The sequence below is a fragment of the Vicia villosa genome, linkage group LG2 (genome assembly GCF_029867415.1).
Source record: "Vicia villosa cultivar HV-30 ecotype Madison, WI linkage group LG2, Vvil1.0, whole genome shotgun sequence".
NCBI lineage: Eukaryota > Viridiplantae > Streptophyta > Magnoliopsida > Fabales > Fabaceae > Vicia > Vicia villosa.
In genome coordinates, this window is record NC_081181.1 from 161,928,948 (window position 1) to 161,952,541 (window position 23,594).

Consider the following 23,594-nt stretch of genomic DNA (forward strand, 5'->3'; position numbering starts at 1 on the left):
GCGACTCTAAAACCTTTATTTTTAGGGCAGGTTGCTACAGCTGGCGACTCTGCTGGGGAAAATCATCAATGGTGAATTATTATGCTCCTAAGGCTTGAGAGGGTTTAGGTTTGGCAAATTACTTAGGTTTTTGGCGAGCGATTAGGGTTCGGCAATTTGCCATTTTTAGGGTTTGGGGGAAGGTTTATTTTTTTTAATAATAAATATTTAATTCTTTATTTATTTATTTATTATTTTCATTAAATGTTTATTTGTCATATCTGTATAAAATGCTTAATTGTTATAATTTGCACTGTTGGGTTTTATATGTGATTGCTGTTAAGCCTAAGCGTGGGAATTATAATAATGACCAGAGGGGAATTACATCGCCTACGAGTCTTATTATAATTCCACTCAGAGTGGGTTAAATATTTGGAAAGGTCTGATACGAGGCTCGACCTTGTTGAGGGCTGGACTGGGTATTTAGCTGATCTCTCTGGGAACCAACCCCTAAAATTCGAGCCTCATGGACCAATGAGTTGTTCCAAAATCCAAAGAGACAAAAAGTCTCGGCGGCTACGAACAATCCCATGAGACCTTCTAGAACATTCCCGTGGGAAGGGTAGGCTCCTGAGCCGTTACGTCGAACCTATGAACCTAGGGCTTATGTGCTTATGTGTTTAACTGTATGCTTTCATTATTTCTTATGTATATCTCATATAATTGTGGCATTCATCATGCATCATGTGCATTCTTGCATCGGGTCTTATCAAAAAAAAAGGTGATAAAAAAAAGGAGTTATTATATTTAACCAATGGATGTGGATAAGGCATAAACACGAATAAAGCATTTCATTCATGGCATGCATATCATTTTCATGGCACTGAAAGAAGATCTCTCTTTTACCTTCAGAGCAAGAGACCATTGGGAAGGATAATCTAACATCCCGACCGTCTTATCAGACCAGATTTCAGCAAAAGAAAGCGATGGAACAACTAGAGCAAAACCAAGCTGCCCTTCGTGAGGAAGTGACCCAATTGAAAGGCACTGTTGAGGATCTCAAAGGAGGAATGACCCAAATGGTGAGCTTCATGAAAGATCTCATGGATAAGCAAGAAAAGGCTAAGGAGGTTCAAGACCAGTATGAGGAGATCCCCAATGACGGAAACCCGCTGCTAGGATTTGTTTCAGGCTTTGGCCCGGCTAAGGACAGACCTCAGGTCCGATCTGTCAGGAGAGCTATCCAATTCCAAGAGAAAGGAGATACCTCTCAAGAAGGGTTTGTCCCCACTCCACAGACTAAAGGGACAACCCGCACAGTTCGCATTCCTGCTGACAATGTCCCTAGGGATGAAGATTACCTGGGTTTACAATACGGAGTACAAGAGGTGGACAACACAGACCAAGCACCTCAGACGCAACAGTCTAATCCCAACTCTAGGGAAGACTTCAAGGACAGTGAACAGATCAAAGCGCTAGAGGAGAGACTAAAGGTGGTAGAAGGATATGATGCTTTCGATGTGGATGCCTTCGAAATGAGTTTGGTCTCAGACTTGACTATCCCACACAAATTCAAGATTCCTGACTTCGAGAAATACAAAGGACTCACATGTCCGAGGAACCACTTGCGCATGTATGTGCAAAAAATGGCTGCCTATGCTCACGATCAAAAGCTAATGATACACTTCTTCCAAGATAGCTTAAGCGGGGCATCTGTTGACTGGTACATGCAATTGGAGAAATCCTATATACGAAGCTGGAATGATCTTGCTAATACATTCTTGAAGCAGTACAAGTACAACCTGGACATGGCACCCAATCGGATGCAATTACAAAACATGTCACAGAAGAAGGATGAATCATTCAAGGAGTATGCCCAAAGGTGGAGGGAAATGGCTTCTCGAGTCCAACCTCCCTTGATGGAAAAAGAACTGGTGGACATATTTATGAGTACTTTGCAAGGACCATACTATGATAAGATGGTCGGAAGCATATCTTCAGGGTTCTCGGACTTGGTAGTCATTGGTGAAAGGATTGAAACTGGGATAAAAAATGGGAAGATACAAGGGGCACCCTCAGGTTCCTATCAAGCAAAGAAATCATATGATGGAAAAAAAGGAACCCAACACTGTGGGGGCAATCCTGGTTAATCAGACCCCGACATTACAACAGAGGGATCAGCAAAAGCAACAGGGTGGCCAACGCCCCTGGAGGTCCAAGCCAAAACGATCATTTACTCCATTGCACATGCCACTGTCTCAAGCTTTGCAACACCTGCTCAGTCAGAATTTGATAACTCTGCTACCTCCATACTCAGCTCCAGCTAACCCCGCTCCTGGGTACAAGCATCATGCTAGGTGCGCTTATCATTCAGATAGTCCTGGTCATGATACAGAGGACTGTGCGCCGTTGAAGCACAAGATCCAAGATCTAATTGAAGAAGGGCTCATTGAGTTCGAAGAGCCTCGCAAGTCTGATGCTATAAGTGGCTAGAAGGAGGGTTTCTTAGATCATTAGTTTTTGTTTTCATTTGCAATTTCCTTTCAGTTTGTTTAAACATTGGTTTGCGGTATACGCTATGTACTTTACAATAATCATTAATGCATTGCTTACGTTTGTCTTGGTTTATTCCTAGTGTTTTCACTATATTCAAAACTGTGTTTTACTTGGTTTTATTATTTGTGATATTCAACTTTTGTTCAAAGATGTGTACCTTTAGAGGGAGAATGACGAAAACGATACCATAATATCATATAGTACGCTTTCGAACAGACCGTGTTGACGATGTACAGGCATTGTTTCAATTCCAATACAGTGGAGATATAAGGATGTTAATCCCTCGTCAACCCCTTTGAGCCTAAGAAGTAGGAGTTTTCCTTCACGTACAAAATAAAAACCCTCAAAATATAACCTGGGGTAGGGTAGCTGTTCAGTTAACTTGATTATCCCAAATTGTTCCTTTGAACATAATCACTAATGGTTCTCCGTCATAATTAAACCTGGCAGTCAATGTCCGTAAAGAAAAAGAAAAAAACAACGCAAGGCCTGCCAAGTCAAAACCTATTAAGGGAGACTTAGGCAAAATTGGGGCATCCCGCTGACTGTAATTTTAAATAAACAGTTCAGGCAAAATTAGGGATAATAAAGTAAAAAAAAGGGGTCACTATATACCCTTGACAAAAGGAAAATATTACAAAAGGAGGATGACTGTCTTTGCAAATAAACCTTTGGTTTTTGGACCATCATAAATGTCAATGTTATAATTCCCAAAGTCTTTTGGAGCCTAAATGCATAGTTGACTGAGCGTAGGATCGGAGAACGTCACGAGGAAAGGGGTGGGTACAAATAAACTTTGAGCCATTATCCTTTGTTTCTTAAAACCATGAACCAGGCCACGTTACAACCCTTAAAAGTCCTAACTGAAGCATGGTTAGTTTGAAAGCATACCGTTACCAAAAGGTATCCTGACTCCTTAAGGTCTACTATAACTCTTGAGTTGATATCACTTTCTTTAAAAAAAAAAAAAACTTTGTGTTCTGGACTGGGCCAAGGCTAGGCCCAACACCGCTTTCGGCCCAATAAGCCTCAGAGGCCCATGAATAGTTCATTGCCTTCCCGACGCGCCTTGCTCGGCACTAACACCCTAACCGGAGCAGACGACCTTGCTCGGCGTTAACTCTCCCTCGGACGTCATCCTTGCCGAGGACCCCGCTCCGCGCAGGGCTCTTTCATATCCAATCCTCCGAATGACTCGGATCCCACGTGGCTCCTAAAAGACCGCGTCTTCCCTTGGACTTCGGAGCGGTTAACCAGGACAGAGGGCGTACACGCACCTCCGATATTTCCGCTCAGGAAACCTGGCAGTCTCCTAGTTGGGCTTGGGAATCCAACCCAATAGCGAGATCATGGCCCAGCGCTGGGGGCTATATATACCCTCTTTGACTAGAGGGTCAGGTATTCAATTCTCTTCTAACCTTAGCTAGTACTTGCTCTCCTTTGCTCACTTACTCACTTTGGCATCGGAGTACCTTGCAGGTACACCCCCCCCCCTCTCACTTTACGAAGACCAGCATCCGAGCAGGCCTTGACGATTCTTCTGATCAGGTACGATCAGTGGCGCCGTCTGTGGGAAACAAGCTTCCCCTTCTTTAAAGAAACAAAGATCAAAAGCTAATCCATCCTTCGATCGTCATGGCCGGCAACAACAACAACACTGTCCTCGTCCCGACCCCCGATCCTTTCCGCCTTACGGACATGATCGAGGAATCCAGCCAGGCTCTGCATCGACGGGGAGGTCGACGACACTCTGCTGAAAGGAATGGGAGGACAGGTCATGAGACCCCCCAATCCGTCAGAAGACCACCACCTCAGCACGTCGAGCAGGCTCAGAATGACGAGGCCGAGCAGCTCCAACCCCAGAACAACGGAGAGGACACAGCTCGGAACGATCGCAACGCCGAGTTGATCCAAACCCAGCCTGAACAACCGCTGACTCGCGTCCAACACGAGACGGACCACAGGGACGGGCAAACTGCCTCTTCCTCCACCCGTTCCCGTGAGAGACCGAGAACTCACCATCGGCAGACTCGGGATGCTGCAGATGCCCATGGGGAAACCGACCCCTCGACCCTCGTCATCCTCAAAGAGCTGCAGCGGACCAACCGCCTCATCCGACTCCAGGGCGAACGGATTGAGAAACTGGAAAAGAGGCACCGTCACCGCTCTCCCCCGCGGAGACACCGTCGATCGCGTTCCTCCTCTTCGCGCTCCCCGCCCAGGAGGACTCGCCGACGCTCACCATCCTCCTCTCGGTCTCCACCGAAAAGATCCCGCCGCCAAAGGTCCTACTCGCGCTCCCCTCTGCGGAAAAGCAGGAAAAATCGGAGGCCTGAGCCCGCAGAGGAAGAGAGCCCTTCTCCCGACAGAGAGGAAAGAAGGCTCGCCAGGAAGGGGAGGAAACCTCGCAAGGAGGAACCCGCCCGGCGTAACACACGCTCGATCTCTCCGAGCGCCAGTGACGAGGAGGAATTCCGCAGCCCCTTGTCCGAAAGCATTAGAAGGGCCCGTCTTCCCCGAGGAATGGAAAAACCCCCGACTTTGGATGCATACGACGGGACTACAGATCCCGACGACCACATCAGGAACCTGGAAGCCGTCATGGAGTATCACGTTGTCCAAGGCTCCATCAAATGTCGGATCTTCCCGACCACGCTCCGGAAGGGGGCAATGACCTGGTACAGGAATCTCCCTCCCAACTCCATCAAGTCTTGGGCCGAGCTCAAGGAACTCTTTCTGAGTCACTTCACTGCTTCCCGCCGTCAACCGAAATCAGAGGCAAACCTCGAAGCTGTAGTCCAAGGGACCGACGAGCCTCTCCGAGACTACCTCGACAGATTCAACAAGGAGGCCGTCCAAGTGGAGACAACCGACTACATGAAAAGGTATCTCCTCGAGCGAGGGCTCCTCCCCGGCAGCGAATTCAGGAAAGCAATAAAGATCGAAAAAATGCGATCTATGAACGCCATCTTGAAAAGGGCGCAGGCTTTCATCTCCTTTGAGGAAGGCGAAGCGGCCGCAGTCAAAGCATCAAGGGGAAATGGCGTTACTCGGAGCTCGAGCCAAGACCCGTCCGCCGCGCCCCGAGCAAACGAAAGAAAGAGGGACGACAGGTCCCGCGACACAAAGGAGCGCAGAGGTCCAGCAGGGCGCTTCAACGACTATACCCCCCTGAAAGTTTCACGGGAGAAGATCCTGGCCGAGTGCATAAACGCCGAGTTCAGAAACTCCAACATCAGGCCCCCGAAGCCGAATCCCTCTCGGCCGGGGACCGACAAGTCCAAATACTGCAAGTATCACAAGAGCCACGGGCACCTGACGGACGAGTGCATACACCTGAAGGACGCCATCGAGACACTGATCAAAGAGGGTCACCTTTCTAAGTACACAAAGAGAGGAGACCCTCCCAGAAGGAAGGACCGTCGGAGCTCCGACGAGGGCAACTCACCGAATGCCAGGCCGCTGCAGGTGGCACTATCCGTCACCCGACCGGAAGACTTCATACCCTCGGTCGGAGCGACATCTGCCCTTAGCGTCTGGGAAGGGTTCTCGACAGCAATGCTGATATCCAACGGCGGGGACCTTGGCTCCCTCACAATCGGCTCCGTGAAAAGGAAGTTCGACGAGTTGATCAGCGCCACCACGGACCTGACCCCGACCCTGAGGAGGTTCAAAGGGAGGTCAGAACCGATCACTTTCTACTTGGAGGAGCTACCCGGCGGCGCTCCGAACGCCACAATCCCACTGCTCGTGCGAGCAAGGATGGCGAACTTCGACGTCCGACGGGTCCTGGTCGACGAGGGGAGCTCAGTCGACATCATGTACTCCCACCTCTTCCAAACCCTACAGCTGGACGACTCACATCTCACTCCTTACGTGGGATCCGACCTCCAAGGATTCAACGGGTCAACCACGAAGCCGTGGGGTTACGTCGAACTGCTCGTCTCCTTCGGGGAGGGGGAAGCTTCCAGGCAAGTCAAGACACGGTTCTTGGTGATAGACTGCAAGACCCTCTACAACTGCATCATCGGGCGCCCCACTTTGGCCGAACTCACTGCCGTCCCCTCAACCGTTCACTTGAAGATGAAGTTCTATACGAAGAGAGGACGAGTAGTCACAGTCAATGCCGACATCGAAGCCGCTAGGAGGATATTCGACGCATCAGTAAAGCGACTGGAGCTGATCTCCCCACCCTCCAGCTCCAACAAAAAACCAAGGGCTGAGGACAAATCCCCTCCTGAAGATCAGCAGACGACAACAGACGTCAGCTCAGTCGACCTCGACGCTCGTTTCACAGAAGAGGAGCTGAAGAATGGCGAAGAGCCGCAGCCGAAGACAGCTCACCCTATCCGGCCCATTCCGGACGGGGACTTCGAGCTCGTTCCTCTGGGTGACAACCCCGACAAGACTGTGAAGATCGGCAATAACATCCCGGATACACCGAGGAAGCAACTCATAGCTTGCCTGAGGAACAACGCCGACTTGTTCGCCTGGAGCGCAGCAGAGATGCCCGGACTCGACCCTGAGGTCGCCTGCCACACACTCTCCATCAATCCGACCGCAAAAGCAGTAGTTCAACGTAGGCGTCGGCAGTCTCCCGAGAAAGCGGAGGCTGCCGAGAAAGCTGTAAAAGACCTCTTAGAGGCAAATTTTATTTCCGAGGCCAAGTATTCAACTTGGCTCTCAAACGTTGTACTAGTCAAAAAATCTAATGGAAAATGGAGAATGTGCGTTGATTATACTGATGTTAACCGGGCATGCCCCAAAGATGCATACCCGTTACCTAATATTGATAGGCTGGTCGACAACTCGGCCGGCTATAAATTATTATCGTTTATGGATGCTTATTCAGGTTACAATCAAATCCCCATGGCGAGAAGCGACAAGCAATGCACGGCATTCATGACCGAGTCGGGCAATTATTACTACAACGTAATGCCCTTCGGACTCAAGAACGCCGGGGCCACGTACCAGCGGATGATGAACAAGGTTTTCCGGGGAGAGATCGGCGACACCCTCGAGGTATAAATGGACGACATGATCGTCAAATCTCGAGAAGACGACGACCACACCGCACATCTTGAACGGGTGTTTGAGCAGGCCAGATCCTGCAAGATGCGTTTTAACCCAGAGAAGTGCACTTTCGGAGTACGGGCGGGCAAGTTCCTCGGATTCTACCTAACCGAACGAGGAATAGAAGCCAACCCGGATAAATGCCGAGCGTTCTCGGAACTTCCTACCCCTAACAACAAAAAATCTATCCAAGTACTAAACGGGATGCTCACAGCACTATCCCGCTTCGTCGCAAAATCCGCCCAGCATGCCCTCCCATTCTTTAAGTTGCTTCGGAAAGAGGCGACCTTCGAATGGTCCGAGGAGTGCGAACGGGCATTATCTCACCTCAAACAGGTACTTTCCAAACCGCCCGTCTTATCCCGACCGGATGGCAACGAGACCCTATATCTCTACCTGGCTGTCTCGAACGAGGCAGTCAGCGCGGCCTTAATCCGAGAAACGGAAGACGGACAGAAGCCCGTGTACTTTACCAGCAAAGCCCTACAAGGGCCCGAGGCCCGATATCAGCAGATAGAGAAAGTTGCGTTGGCCCTAATAACAGCCGCCAGAAGACTGAGACACTATTTCCTCGCTCACACCATAGTCGTTCGGACGGACCAACCGATTAAGCAACTCCTCAGCCGACCAGACATGGCGGGAAGGATGCTACGATGGTCCCTCGAACTATCCGAATTCGATATCCAATACGAAGGAAGAAAGGCGCTTAAAGCTCAGGCGCTCGCCGACTTTGTCGCCGAGATGACCTCAATTGCTAACTACCCGGGCCCCACCGAAAACAAATGGACCATCTACGTAGACGGAGCCTCGAGTAGCTCGGGAAGCGGAGCCGGAATAATCCTGGAAAACGACGAGGGACTCGTCATCGAGGTATCCTTGGTCTTGTCTTTCACCACGTCAAACAACCAGGCCGAGTACGAGGCCCTCCTAGCAGGCCTACGCCTGGCCGAGGACGTAGGTGCTCGCGAAGTCATGGTCTATACCGACTCCCAACTCGTCGCATCCCAAGTCAGCGGCGATTACCAGGCAAAGAACGACACGCTGGCCGAATATCTCACTCTCGTCAGGGAGAAAATGAAAAAATTCTCAAAAGTAAACGTCGAGCACATTCCCCGGGAGCATAACTCGCGAGCCGACATATTATCTAAACTCGCGAGTACAAGAAAGAAAGGTGGAAACAAGTCGGTAATCCAGGAACTCTTACCCAGACCGAGCATAAGCAAAAACGCGCAAGCTCTGCAAGTGCTCGCTATCGGGGACGACCATTGCTGGATGACCCCGGTATATAACTTCCTCACCAAAGACGAACTACCCGCCGACGCGAAGGAAGCTTCAACTATCAAGAGACGAGCCTGCTCGTACACGGTCGTCGAGGACAAACTATACCGGCGAGGCTTCTCCATCCCTCTCCTTAAGTGTGTCGACGCCTCGCAAGCATCTGAGATACTCCAAGAACTCCATGAAGGGATCAATGGCCAGCATCTCGGCGGTCGATCACTCGCGAGGAAAGCCCTCAGAGCCGGCTACTACTGGCCGACCATGCAACAAGATGCCAAAGAGCATGTCCGTAAATGCGACAAATGCCAGCGTCACGCCGACATGCACTTGGCTCCCCCTAACGAGCTTAAATCTCTATCGTCACCATGGCCTTTCTCCACCTGGGGAATGGACCTCCTTGGGACCATTCCCGGTCGGCTCATACCAGAATAAATATCTGGTGGTCGCCGTCGACTACTTCACGAAATGGATAGAAGCCGAGACGCTCGCCAAAATCACGTCTCAAAACGTGCTCCGTTTCTACAAACGAAACATACTCGCCCGATTCGGGGTGCCTCAAGCCATAATCACCGACAACGGCACCCAGTTCACCGATAGAAAGTTTCAAGAGTTTGTGGCCAAGCTCGGCACGAAACAACACTTCACCTCGGTCGAGCATCCTCAGACGAACGGGCAGGCCGAGGCGGCTAACCGAGTCATCCTCCGGGGACTAAAGAGAAGGCTCGGCGAAGCCAAGAAAGCTTGGGTCGAAGAACTTCATAGTGTACTCTGGGCATACCGAGCAACCCCCCATTCGAGCACAGGTGAGACCCCATTCAGATTAACCTACGGCACCGAAGCCGTGATCCCCGTGGAAATCCGAGAACCTTCTCGGCGCACCGAGGCACCCCTCGAAGAAGAGCTCAATGACGAAGCTATGAGGGAAGAACTCGACATGCTCGAGGAGATCCGCACGGGATCTTCCCTCCGAGAAGCAAAATTAAAACAACAGATAGCCCTCCGCTACAACACCAAAGTTACCAAGCGTGAATTCGAAGTCGGCGCCCTAGTGCTCCGCAGAAATATGAAAGATTCGCGCGAAGGCAAACTAGCCCCGAACTGGGAAGGCCCATACCGAGTTTACGATAAAACCGAGAACGGCGCCTACTACCTTGAAGATCTCCTCGGAGTAAAACTTGCTCGGCCTTGGAACGCTGAAAAACTCAGACGTTATCACAGTTAGACTCGACCTAACACCCCCGGAGACCTGCATCCCGCACAAGTGCAAGCCGGGAAGGAACCCGCGTCATCGGTACGAACAAGGGAACTCCACGACAGCAACGGTCGGATCTTCCCACGAAATGGGAAAACCGACCACGCGGAAGACTCTACACCTAGACCTTCCGCGGAAGTACCTGATTGGCAGAACCCCAGCTCGCGATGGGATCGTTCACGCCGCGAGAACGTGGCCATAAACATGGTCTCGTACCCGCTAAAAGCGCACACCTGCTCTGCGCACCCGGACCGTACTCAACACGCCCGGGCAATCTATCCAAGCCGAGCATCGTCCTTACTCAAAATTCTAATCATCAGATAGGTCCCCGGAACACCCGAGCGGATCCCATAATCATCAATACACAGCAACGCAAACATGCGACAGTAAAATTCAGACATAAGCAGATCCCCGGCATACCCGAGCGTAGCCGGCTAAAAGCGAAAAAAATCCTAAGTATGGAAGAAACATCCCGGTTTCCGAGCACCGAGAAGTGTTATCAAAATACGAGCATACAACGATAATACTTTAAAGGAGCGAGTAAACGAATATAGACAAGCAAAACTACAAAACATTAAGGCTGCCGACCAAATTGGCCGGCGATGTCAAAAGTTACAATCATTGCCAGGCACGCAGGCCCCAAAAATTATCCGGGCATAGCCCAACAAAAAGAATGGCACGCAGGCCGGGAAAGACGGACACGCAGGCCCGGAACTACACTTTCTACTCTTCGCTCCCCGGGGACTCAGGCACCAACACGCCATCCACGATCCTCGAAGAGAGCCCGACATTGTCCTCCTTCAAACCAGGGTTCAGAAGCCTCAGCTGGTTAAGAGCACGCTCGAACCCGACATCGGCCATATCGGCCAGACTTATCTTCAGGCTCTCTATCTTCTCCACAAACTCAGCCCTAGACTTTAGAGCTGCCACATCCGGCGACTCGTCAGCCGAGGGAGCCCATTCGAGTCGAAGGTCAGCCAGCTTCTTCTTCTCAGCCGCAACCTCCGCGTCTTTCTGCTTCAGGACCGCGTCGACCTTTTTCCTCAACTCCTTGCGCTCGGTCTCCATGGCCTTTACCTTGCCCTCGGCCACCTTCTTAGCCGCCTCGGCCTCCTTCAGGGCCTCGGTCGAGCCCGAACCTCCGCTGGCCAACACTTGCGCCATCCCCAAGACCCTCACCACGGCGGCACTGTCGCACGCCAACTGTTTCTGAAGGGACGGGGGGTCCATATCACTGATCCGACGGGCTTCGTCCGGTGAGGTAACCAAGGGGAACTTCTCGAAATAGCCTCCATCCTTGTAGCAAGGAGGCAACACGAAGGCGCGCCCAGGACCTAGGTTCGACTGATCTGGACGTCCCCCCTCGGAAGGACGAGATCTCTTGGTTGACCTTTCGTCGGCATGAGTCTTGTGAGGAGAGCCTGCCGAGCCTGAGTTCTCTCCAGCTCCGGTTCCCTGGTTCTTCTTCTTCTGATTCTTCCTCGCATCCAATGCCTGTTTCAGGATATTATCCTCCTTCTCCGGCATAGCCTCTGCAAAGAAAAAATAAACAAGTTAGCGAAATACCGGACAGAGATCACAAAGCAAGGTGAATGGACACAACCTAACAACATCCAGGTCTCCTCGGGAGTCCGACAAGCTAGCAAAGCCTTGGTATTAATAGGCCGCTGCTCCGTGATCGGAACCCCATCCTCGTCCAATACAGGATCCCCATTCCTCGTCACCCAACGAGACATAGTAAAGCTATCTACGTATTTGCAGAGGACCGAGTATGACTCCCGGTCTTGATCATCCAAATCATCGTCCTCCCAAGCATAGTATTTCGGAGGAGACGCAAAATGACACTTCCACCAGAAAAACGGAAACGTCGTGCAGAACTCCCTTACTTCCTGCCCATATTCATCCCTCACTATCTCCCCCTCGGCATCCCGCTCGGCCACCATATCCGACACCGAAGAGTAGGCCGTTGGACTTAGGGGACGGACAACGAAGTATCGATCCTTAAAACCCTTCACGGAATCAGTATACATTCCGAAGAGTTTACGCTCGGCATTCCTGAACGAAACCCAGCTGTACCGCCCGTTTGACGCCTGCCGTTGAACACGAAAACATCTTCCGAACAACGCAGACGTTGCGCCTATACCCAAATAATCACAAACAATCTCGAATGCCCGCATAAAAGCAAAAGCATTCGGATGAATTTGGGACGGCGCCAAAGATAGAAACGCCATAACTGAAACCTGAAAACCAGAGAAAGGTAACCGGAAGCCGAGCTCCCTAAACACGTAATCGTACATCGCAAACCCGTCCCCGGCAAACCGAGAGCATATGCGTTCGTCCGGAGACGGGCAACCTATTTGATAATTGGGCGGATCGCCTTCCCCCAGAACCTCAATTTCTGTAAACGCCCCCTCCAGAGACGCGGTGTACCGAGAAACAACAGATAGAGCCTCCTCGGCTATCCAATCGGGCGCAACGATATGTTCATAACTGAATAACGGCATAGGGGAAACCCCTCCCTCGGCATCCGAACCAGGGGATCCCGTATGAGCGCCTTCGGCCGAGGGAGTGCCATCTTCCTCAATAATTTCGACGTCGGAACTAGTTGCCGTCGAGCTGTCGGAGTCACTGGTCGTCGAGTCGGTGTCCGAGCCGGATCTTGAGGTAGCACTCGAATCTGATTCACCTGCACGCAGAAGGGAGAAGTGAATTCGATAGTCCATCAAATCCACCCTTCCACCGCAAGGCAAGCGAAAGGGTAGAGCAGGAGCAGCAGAGCCCCCGGCCAAACCCCATCGAGGAACAACGCTCGTCAGCCGAGGACTCACAGATGACACGACAACGAGAAAGCTTATCTTAAACAGTTTAACGCCAACGTACTCCGGCCTGCCAACCCACGCTGACCCCCGGGCATCGCTTAGATAACCCGGGGAAGATGACGATGGCGAAGACCTCGAAAGCGAAGCACAAATCCTATGAAAAATAGTGAAGCAACGACAGGCTAAACAAACTTACTTGCAGACATGATGAGGATGGCCGGGGAGAATCCTTCGCTAAGCAACGATCTTGATATGATGAACAAGCTGGGAAATTATTCTCCGAGGAACCCTTGATCGAAGCCGAGCAGATAAACAGAGAAAGGAAAACTCCCTTATGAGAGAATTCGCCCCCTTTTATAGGAAAAAGGCTCGGAAGGCGAAGCGTCACCTCTCCTGACAGGCGCCGCGTCCTAGACCCTAGGCCATCATTGCCTATGCCACGTCAGCGCGTGCTTCCCACGCGCGACGTTTCGCGTACCACTGGATTTTCCTCCGAGCGCGTCTGTGTAACGAGGACCGATTCACCGAGCAACCACGAGAATTGGGGTCCGAGCGTAGAAGCAAAGTCACAGCTTCTTAACCAGAAAACTCCGACTTGGGGGGCTCCTGTTCTGGACTGGGCCAAGGCTAGGCCCAACACCGTTTTCGGCCCAATAAGCCTCAGAGGCCCATGAATAGTTCATTGCCTTCCCGACGCGCCTTGCTCGGCACTAACACCCTAACCGGAGCAGACGACCTTGCTCGGCGTTAACTCTCCCTCGGACGTCATCCTTGCCGAGGACCCCGCTCCGCGCAGGGCTCTTTCATATCCAATCCTCCGAATGACTCGGATCCCACGTGGCTCCTAAAAGACCGCGTCTTCCCTTGGACTTCGGAGCGGTTAACCAGGACAGAGGGCGTACACGCACCTCCGATATTTCCGCTCAGGAAACCTGGCAGTCTCCTAGTTGGGCTTGGGAATCCAACCCAATAGCGAGATCATGGCCCAGCGCTGGGGGCTATATATACCCTCTTTGACTAGAGGGTCAGGTATTCAATTCTCTTCTAACCTTAGCTAGTACTTGCTCTCCTTTGCTCACTTACTCACTTTGGCATCGGAGTACCTTGCAGGTACACCCCCCCCTCTCACTTTACGAAGACCAGCATCCGAGCAGGCCTTGACGATTCTTCTGATCAGGTACGATCACTTTGTTTTACTCAAAAATGTTTTTAAGCTTTCAAGACAGACATATGCATTCGCATCTTATGAATTTCATCGTAAAGCACACTGGTCTATATAGATTCAAATGTTTTAACATCGGGGAGAAGTTGCATGGGGCATGGCTAATGGCTAAAAAAATCCTACCGACAGGCGCAATAGCTTTAAAAGCACATCAAAGAAGAAATATCTCTTACGCCTGACTCGGACGGCTATTGTATACACAGGGCATAGCCCGTTATTATCCTATTTATTTGGGGCAATCTAATCAAGATCCATGGAATCCCTCAAGGACTCTGAATAGCCCATGGGGCAAGTCCATTACTAGGGGGCACATTGCAAAAGGTCACTCAGTATCAAATGTTGTCAATACCACTCTCACGTCCTTTCCAGGAACTTTTATAGAACATCTCTCAATCGGTCCATGTGGTCTTCTTTAAGACATGTTCAAATATCTATTATCCTTTCTAGGAGCCCCTTTTCAAATAGCCTTCTTTAAGACATATTCCACAAACCTTTCCAGGTGTCTCTCGTCATTTTCAGAAATCTTTTCAGATAGTCTTCTCTAAGACATATTCCTTTCTAAAAACCTTTTTTCTGTAAGACGTCTCTTAACTTTTTCAGTCTTCCTTAAGATATTCCTTTTCAGGTAATATTCTCTAAAAAAATCCCTTGTCCTTTCCAGGAACCTTTCTAGGTAATCTTCTCAAAGACACCCGTCAATCTTTTCAGACATGTTCAAATTTCTCCTATAAACCGTGTCAAACTTTGTTTAAGGTACAGTCTTCTTTAGGACGGTCTCTTATCCTTTCTAGGGTAATCTTTTTCAAAATGTCTTTCCCTGAGTTTTGTTAAAAACACCATATTCCTCAAAATAGTCTTTATCCTCTCTGGGATTCTTTGACCCTATTTGCAAACATGCCTCCCCGAGCTTTGTTTAAAGCACAATCTTGTTTAAGAAAATCTCATATCCTTTCCAGGAACCTCTTCAGGTAATCTCATAGAAGACATCATCTCATTCTGAGTATTCAGCGAATTTCTGTCCATCGGACACGACCAAGACGCATGACTAATTCTAAATAGCATTTACTTCACATTCGAATCAATACCTAGCATCAGGGAGATTGGGTTAATCAAAGGCGATCATTGCTAATAAAGATCCCTGAACCGGGGGAACCACATCTAGGGGGTTCTCCTAAACAGGGGCAAAATAGCGAGGATTATAAGGGCATACAATCAAGGATCCTATTGACTGGGGCATATCTTTCAAGAATTCAAATACTGGGGCAGTACATATCAGGTTTGTGGCATGACAGGGTAATATTCGAGTGCCCTCTAAGGATATTTCCTTCAAGTCAAATGATGCGTCTCTCAAAGTTTCTGATATTGAGGAAATCACGCTAGTATCACACAAGGAGCATGGCTGCGTAATTGGCCTTCCTACGCCTGTATTATTTACGACCTGCATACATAATTCTCAGAATCTCATTACATGACACATGCATCATAACATCGCATGAAATCAACATTTGCCTTTTCAGGTCACTCCAAAGTCAAAAGGATATCATCATCCAGATACGGCGCAAATACGATCGTTTCAACGATTTAGTCTTAACAATTTCGATGCTTCATTCTGAGCCTCTCTTCAAAGGCAATTCGGAAACAATCAGAGAGTTTTCTTACCTTTCAAGGTAGTCTTTTTCAAGACGCTTATCAACCTTTCTAGGTAGTCTTCGTTAAAACCTTTCTTATCCTCTATAGGAGTCTTTCTATGTCAGTCTTGTTTAAGACATATCTGGGTTAACCGTGTAGTCTTGTTTAAGACACTCCGTATCCTTTTAGAAGCCTCTCTAGGTAATCTTGTTTAAGATGTTTCATATCTTTTTAGAAGCCTCTCTAGGTAATCTTGTTTAAGATGTTTCATATCTTTTTAGAAGCCTCTCTAGGTAATCTTGTTTAAGAAGTTTCATATCCTTTCTAGGAATCTTTCTAGGTTGATCTTGTTTAAGACGTTTCATATCTTTTTAGAAGCCTCTCTAGGTAATCTTGTTTAAGATGTTTCATATCTTTTTAGAAGCCTCTCTAGGTAATCTTGTTTAAGAAGTTTCATATCCTTTCTAGGAATCTTTTTAGGTTAATCTTGTTTAAGACGTTTCATATCTTTTTAGAAACCTCTCTAGATAATCTTGTTTAAGACGTTTCATATCTTTTTAGAAACCTCTCTAGGTAATCTTGTTTAAGACGTTTCACACCCTTTTTTAGGAGCTTTTCTGGATAATCTTGTTTAAGACATATCTCAACCTCTTTAGGCAATACTCTTCAAAAATTTATCCAATCTTTTTCTAAAGACACATCTTGCTCTTTCAAAGAGTTGCCTCAGTCAGTCTTCTCTAAGACAATTCTTCCCGAGCTTTGTTTGAAGCCTAATCTCCATCACATCTGTCAATGATCCACCCTGTTCAGGAAACCTCTTCAGGTAGTCTTATGTAAGACATTACTTCATCTCTCCTCGAATACAATCCGAACTAGGATTCACAAACACCTCAAAAAAGGTTAAGCAAATCCAATGGGTGATAAGGAGATAAGGCGTTGGAGTTGTCATACATACATACTCATTTGCATACACGTAACATTTACATGTGTAAACATTCATACATCCACGATGCATACGCATTTACAAAATGATTTTCTATACAGGTAAACTTGTCCGAATCAGGGCAAGTGACTCTTATTTGTGCGGGAAAAGCTTGCTAACACTATAGCAAACTGATCACAGCTAACTGCAAATCCTCGCTATGTAAGTCTCAGGCTTTAGCGAGGCGATTATTTTTGTCTTCTCACGCTAACTGCAAGGTAAATTTAGGGGTCTTTCATTATTTAATAACTCTTCGATCCGAAAAGCGAGAGACCTGCGTATTCTCACGCCATTCAATCCAAGGTAATTAAATAGGGGCAGCTGTCATACCCCAAAATTTACCCAACATAATTTGCATCTGTCAATTTATTAAGGACGTTAAAAATTAGGAGCCATAGGGTTTAATATACCTATTATTAAACTCGCTCTCCTATAAAACTCCCTTATAGGTTGATTTAAGATAAAATGAAGGTGTGAATAGCAAACATCTGGGATCGGATTCGTTCTTTGGCCCATTTGTTTCATTTAACCTTTTTTTATTATTATCACTTACTAACTATAAAATTATTGTTAGAATTATTAATATATCATGGTTGATTATTAGGATATCATTAATTAGTATTATCATTGGGTTTTATTAGGAGTATATTATTAGGTAATTAAGTTTATTATACTGATTAATTAATTAAAAAATTAAATAAGTGAAACAAAATTCTTAGGGTTTTTTTGGCTGATGGATTGTTGTTGTTGTTTGTTTGGGCCGAAAAGAAAAGATAATTGGGCCGGTTCATTTTCATACGTGGACCAGGGGTAGTGGACCGGGTCAAACCGACCCGGCCACTATTCATCATCCTCTTCCCCAATCTGCAGCGCCGCTGCAACACCAGCCAAACCCTAAAAGTTCCAATCTCCGCCCAAGCCCATAAAGTCTAAAGGCAATCAAGGGACAATCTCAGCAAAAACAAAATCTCAAATCAATAACGCAAATCGAATCAAATTATAACATAAATCAAAATAAAAGATTTTATTGAATCAAATCTTACAATGAATCAATTTACAAACTTAAAACTAATTGAATCTGAGCTAATCTATATTTTCCTAATCAAACGAAACCCTAAGACTATAAATCAAAAAGAAGAAATCAGACTCCAGGGGGAATTTTTTCTGGAAATTTGAGGAGTCTCGGCGCCGCCACGAACGAAGCCTTGAACATCTGGATCTTCATCTTCGTTTTGACCTGCGAAACACACACACGGAGAGGGAGATTAGAGAAGGAGTGAAGCTTACACGATTCAGAAAACCAAGGATACAAGGTAATCAAACATCAACTTAGCTTAGGGATAAATCAATTGCATGTTTATGTTCGGTTTTGGTTCAATCTAGCTTTGATTTGGGGACTAGGGTTCGTAATTTTGGTTTATGATTCATGATCTTGGGGTTTTTCTGGGTTCGGTTGTTTTTTCCGGTTGAATATCAACCGGAAAACTGGAGAGGGCGGTGGTTTTGAGGGTTGCCGGTGGTGGTTTACGGCCATTTTCTGGGTTGAGATGGAAGGGTAGAGAGAACGAAGAGAGAGAATGTTTGAGTTAGAGAGAGAAAGAAAGATGGAAAATGAGAGGGAAAGTGGAGAGAAGAGAGGGATAACATCTTCTCGGTGGTGGGATTAGCGACACGTGGCCCCTCGACGGCCACCTGTTTTCACCTGGACGTTGATCCGGTGCTTCATCCTTAACCATACACCCCCAGCCAAATGAACATGCAGTCCGTCAGATATGAACGGACAGCTGTGATCTTGAGCACCCATTGCAACACCATGTACACGCACACACTGAAACAACCGGGCCTCAATGTTGATGGGCCAGGTTCTGTTGCTAATAGCACACCTTAAAAACTGCTAACCTGGACAAAACGCACCCCCCTTGTACAAATAAAAAAAATAGAATTAATTAATTATGTAAAAATCCTAATTATTTAATTGTTTGTTATTTTGATAAATTCAATTTAATTTTCTCCTTGAACCGACTGTACCTATTAGTCGCATTAGACGAGAAATAACTTTTGAACAATTTAACTTATTATTTAATTATGTTTAATTCTCTCCTCGACCCGACTAAATCTATTAGTAGCTTTAGGCGAGAGATAAAAAAATACATAAAATTCAAAACACCTTTAATTTGCTGCCCGCGACGATCAATCTATCGATCTGAGTAACCAGCAATGCCCCTTAATCCGTTAGCTATAGTGACCAAATCTATTGGTCATCGCATCTAACGGTGCCATATCAAATCAGGGTTGTACGCCTAAACATTTAAAATACATCAAACCACAAACCACAGATTTTCATCTCTTCAATACTGCGAAACTACGAAGGTAATTCAAAATACCTTTTCAAAATTGCGAAACGGTAATTCAAAATACCGTCAACACATTCATATCTATTCAAAGGCGTACAACCCTGTGCCCGAACTACGTTGACTCTGATTCTCCCTAAGGAGATACGTAGGCACTTGGATAACCAAGGCGAGTCCCCCTCCCTAAAATCTCAATTTTTCCCCTATTCAATTCTTTAGCTATTAAACCTCAATATTTTAGCCATAAACCTTTACCTTAGATTCAAAGCCAATAGGAAAGGGTTGAGGGTGCATAACACCTTCCCTCGACCTGATTATAATAACTTACCCCGATCTCATAACTGCGTAGGGTTTCCTATTCGCCCTTCAGAATAGGTGGCGACTCTAAAACCTTTATTTTTAGGGCAGGTTGCTACAGACTGCATAAGCTATCAGATAACATGTTAAATCTTAACAATCTGTCTTTAGTAGCAAGCTTCCCATGGTAGAGTAACCAAGTTGTGAACTTGGCTCGAGGCCTAGCAGCATTTCTTTGAAACAATAATCTCCCCTCCACAAGATTACCATCCTCGTTCATATCATCATACAATGTCTTCATTTTTACTTTTCTTTGAGTCAGCATTCTATCCTAGATCAGTTAATAGTGCTGCACCTCATCCATTAGATCCATGATTATCTTAATCACCCAAGAACTACTTTGAACAATTCTTGCCTCCATAACATTGTGCCCTTTCAAATAATACATGTGAATCCATTTGACCCACAAGATATCTGTTTTCCTGCATAAATTCCACAAGCAATTAATCATGGTAATTTTATTCCACGTAGTCAGATTGATAACCCCTTGACCTCCCTGTCTCTTAGGGCTGTAAACAGTGCTCAAAGCCACATGGCTCTTCTTACTAGCTTCAAGGTTACCTGTCCAAACAAAAGTTATGCACAATCTATCAATTTTGTTTATGAAAAACTGTGGCAGGGGCAGACATTACATCCAATATTGAGTGATTGCCAAAACAATACTCTTCACAAGCATGATCCTTCCAGAGTAGCTCAGCAACTTAACAGTCCAGTGTTTCATCCTTTGCATGATCCAATCAATCAAGGGCATATAATGATTAATATTTAATCTCTTAATGATTATAGGTACCCTAAAATATTTCATAGGTAAGTGATTCTCATCAAAACCAATAGTCTGAGCCATAAGATCCTTGGTACATTATACATACCTTATTAACTAAGAAAATTAAATTAATTGTATATTTTAATATGATAATCTATAACAATTAAATTTAGTTTAAATTATTTTTTAAAACAATAATAATTTTTATTATCAATAATTAAAAATTAATGGTATTTAATTCATTAAAATAAAAAATAGAGAGGATTTCTTTTTAAAACAAGAGAATTAAAAATGTAAAAAATTAAAAATTGTAAGTAAGACTTATTAATATTAATATTAAACATATGAAATAATGGGTATATATATATATATATATATATATATATATATATATATATATATATATATATATATATATATATATATATATATATATATATATATATATATATATATATATATATATATATATATATATATATATATACCGAAGAGTTACACCTTGAGTTACACTCGCTGATAACTTTATTTTGAATAAATATTTTTTAAAATCAACCGTTGGATTGAAATATACTATCATATAGATCACACCTATAAAATTTGAGATTGATCTATAATGATTTATTATACCATCAAGATATCTAAAGATTAACGTCAAAATGAACTTTTATATAAAGTTAATTTTGATGTAATTCATTGACATATTAAATCATTATAGATTAATCTCAAACTTTATAGATATGATCTATATGACAGTATGTTTCAATCTAACTTTTGATTTAAAAAAATATTTATTCGAAATGAAGTTATGAGCGAGTGTAACTCGTGGGGTAACTCTTCGAGTGTAATTTGACCCTCCTCATAACAAGGATCGAATATATTTGAAGAAAATGAAATTGTAAAAACGCGTCTTGTGCGGTTTGGATTGATTTTGAGCAGGGCCGGCCCTGTGCATGTGCAGGAAGTGCTACAACACAGAGTCCCAAATTTTGAAAGGTTCAATTGTTTTTCATAAATATTAATCGAAATAAGTAAAATGTTATAATAAAATCTAATAAATAAAAAAATGCTATGATAAAAACTCAATGTATACAAAAATTGAGATAGATCAAAACTCAAAATAATTAATTAAATATATTATTGATTAATACATGATTGTATTTTTTTATATGTCTTTTTTAATTATTATATTCGATCACCGGTTGATTGCACAAAGTTTACGACGATCGCTGGCTGATTGCACAAAGTCTACGACAATCGCCGATTGATCGTCGGCTGATTGCACAAAGTCTACGACGATCGTCGGCTGCGCCATTTCTCCTTCTGATCAAGTAAGATCAAGAAGGAATAAGCCATGTATTTGTTTTAATTTCATTTAATATGACCGCTTGATCAATTCTTCCAACGGTTGAGATTTGATGTAAGATTTAGCAAAATTCTTCTTCAAAAAAATTGAACATTGTTGTGTGCTGAAATTCTCCTTCAAGAAAATTTAACATTGTTGCGTGCTGAAATTCTCCTTCAATTTAACAATGTTGCGTGCTTATGACTAGGTTTTAACATAAAATCTTTAATTAAGTTAGAGGAAAACTCTTACCATCTCATACAAGTGCTCTTGAATATTAAATATTTTTTTTCGTGTATGAAATGATACTAACCATAAAAATTTATACATATAATCGTAAATATCAGGATTCAAATCCTTGTGGCAGATCCAATTTAATAATATCATTTTTAGTGAAGTGTATTAGAATTTGTGAACAACAATACTTTTTTAGTTAATTAGTTTTATCATTGTGAGTATTTTTTATCATGAAATTTATTATTTAATGATTGAATTTAATAATTTATTTGATATATAATAAAATATTTAATAAGTGAACATGAGTTAGTTTTATCCTTTGTTGCAGAGTAGCGGTTTTTGAGATAATGTTATCGTGAGATGTGTTGATGTGCATAAGGTATATCCTTATGTACGGTGCATAAATACTCAAATATTGTTTATATTACTCAAAGTCTTATATTTATAATTCAAAATAATATACAGATTACTCAAAATAGTATAAATATTACTCAGAATGATGTAAATATTACTCAGAATAGTGTACTCATTACTCACAATTAATAATTACTCATAATTAATAGATGTGTAAAAATAATACAATATGTATTATAGATTATGATATTACATAAGGATATACTTTATGCACATCAACCTAACCCATGTTATCGTTATTTGAAAGTAGATTAGTGGTTTTTTAATTGGCAAATGTTTTTACTTATCCTATAATGTGATTATTTTTTTTATCAATTACAATAATGGAAGAAATAATTCTTTACGGAGTAGATAGTAGAGTTAAAGATAGGAAAATGCTAAACATCACGACAATAATCATAATGAATATTCGCGAAAGACCAAATACTACCATTTCACCTAAATAGCAATGATTTTATCGCAGCCACCTTCACACACACAAAAAAATAGTCTTATTCTTATGCATCCAGGTCAAATAAAACATCACTCAAGACTTTATAAAACTATATCTAGAGCTTTATAAAAATATATATTTTCCATATTTTTATATTGAAGAGTATTGATTGTATCTGACAATGGCAGTTGAAAATGTGTTTTTGATATATTGTTTTTTTTTACTATGTGTCTATTAATTAAAGATGAAATGTTTGAGTTTAGGAAGTGGAATAATCTAGAATACTTTTGTGATTGTAGTTATTTTAATATAAATTATGAAATGAATAGTATTCGTGATATTCGTGAGCTAATATCTTCGTGACATATAGCATCACTCTTAAAGATATTACAGTAGATAGTAAAGTTAAAGAGATTACTAATTGTATTAGTTAATAATTAATTTTACTTTTAGTAATCTCAGTTTTAAATTATGAGTTTCTTTTTCAAAATATTTTATACAAAATTATAAGTTATTTTATAATTTCATTACATCGCTAATGAGTTTTTTTATCTTGTATAATCTATATAATTTGTTTTTTTTTAATTTTATTTTTCAATGAAATTATTAAAAGTTATTTTTCAAAATCATACATCATTTCACTTTTTAATAAAATAATAATTATATTTTTTAATTCATGTGAAATTAATAAAATGTCTTATAATTTAAGATAAAGGAGGAGTATATTATTTACCTTCGTCACATAAAAAATATTTTATTTACACTTTATTCAATTACTATGTTAACTATAATTAATAAAAGTATTTGAATAAATAATATTATTTTTATTATTAAAATCAATTTCTAATTATTTTGTTAAAAATTATTATTTTCCTTTTTAGGTAATGCTATATAGTAAGAATGA

The 23,594-nt window shown here is 43.9% G+C and overlaps 1 protein-coding gene across 1 annotated transcript in view; it reads left to right on the plus strand.

The window, feature by feature from the left end:
* Window positions 1-23,594, plus strand: part of LOC131647279 (uncharacterized) — a 62,592-nt gene that overhangs the window by 36,817 nt on the left and 2,181 nt on the right. The window lies entirely within an intron of this gene.